We start from the raw sequence: 1809 nt of genomic DNA on the forward strand, positions 1-1809 counted from the left end.
ACACACACACACACACACACACACACGCAAACACACACACACACACACACACACACACAGACACACACTTTTTGAATCTACCTGCGGCCAATTTGCCAGCCCTGCTTTCTCATTTCTTCAAAGAATGTTGTAAGCTGGGTTTTTTTTACGGGGGAAAGCTGAATGTTCCTAGATTGAATATAACACAGCTATCGTCTTTTTAGTTGTCGAAGGTTATTCCATTAACTGCACATTGTATTATTTACATGAAGGTATCCTGTGACCTTTATGCCTTCTGCTTTACCTGTTTGTCTTTAAAGAGAAGCACACGCAACATTCACGTATTACTTTAGTTTCAGTTTTAGTAAAAAATCTTACGGTACCTGCAACACGGTTAGGTCATATAAGTGCAACGAGTTAGAGTCGGTGGCCTAGTGGTTAGGCTCTCGCACTCGCAACCTTAAGGTCATGAGTTCGAATCCCGTCTGGGGCACGACGTTATGACCTTGGGAAAGGCACTTCACACGAATTTTCCTCACTTCACCCAGGTGGGAATGGGTACCCAGCTATAGACAGCGAAAGATCTTGTCTGTTAGTATTTGAGCATTTAATCAGCTGCTTGCACTGTACGCTTCCCAGGAAGCTGTGAATGTTTCTGTGTGTTCTATGGTCTGCTGGGGTAATAATATAATGTAACGGGCATATGGCTAGCTACTGAGCGGGGATATGCGCTATACAAATACGATTTATTATTATCATTAACACACAGAGGAAAGAATGAGTAGAAATAATAAAGATAGATGTTTGAGAGAAAAGAAGGAGCACACCACACCAGAGCACCCGCCAACCACCCACGTACCCGGGTCAGACCCATGCTGAGTTATCTGGTCATGTCCTGAGACAGATTGCTACCCTAAAATTAGAACGTTTTATCTGTTCAGTACCTAGTTTTGAGAAGTTTGACGTAACAAAATTGAATTTCACATCATGTCAAACTTTTTCGAATGCAATTCTTTGAATATCCGGATAACACTTCCGAATAATCTTACTATTTTGATAGAGCAGATAGAACATTTGAGGTTTTTTTAAAATCTCATGGTCTTAGTAACTCAAAACAGCCAAAAGTCTCAGATAGAACTTTGTAATCCGGAAATAACGAGATGGCACCCAATGTATTATTCTGACGGAAACACCGAATCAGCTGAACATTGACATGGGTACTTTTTCTACCCCAGAAGCTTTCATAATGTGTGCTTTGAATTTTTTTATTTCGCCAACTTATAATGACAGCTTTGCGTTATTTGTAGAAGTTCCATCGAGGGACATTTGCTCTGCGATGCTGACGTCATTTGGTATCATGCCGGGTTATGGCGCGGATGACCCTAATTCGAATCCTGAATCGGGCGACGCGCTGACCCAGACATGCATTGATCGTCTCAGAGATATGTCGAATATTAAACAGTGTAATGAGCACGCTAGCGGGTCCGTATGTTCCCCTTGATCGCCTGTCTCCAGTCCTTTGAGAGAGATTTTTGCGCTTAAGACTTGTTTTGCCTAGCAAACTCAAGTGTGATTGGTTGAAGAGTTTGTACAGCTGCCCGCCGTCCTGGCTTTGACATATCTGAGACGAACTTTAGATTTGGAGGTCCTGCCTCTTGAATAAAATAATACTATTGCATTTGGGAGGGTATTTGTAATACGTTTAATAGAGTATTTGGTACTTCGTTTTGTTGGTTCTCTTTTCACAGTTCCAGTTTCTAAATTAGCCCAAAACGTGTCACCACCATCGTAATGTTTGCAACAATGCAACAACGTTAGTCACCCTTGCTA

Source organism: Aplysia californica, unplaced genomic scaffold (assembly GCF_000002075.1).
Source record: "Aplysia californica isolate F4 #8 unplaced genomic scaffold, AplCal3.0 scaffold01143, whole genome shotgun sequence".
Classification (NCBI taxonomy): domain Eukaryota; kingdom Metazoa; phylum Mollusca; class Gastropoda; order Aplysiida; family Aplysiidae; genus Aplysia; species Aplysia californica.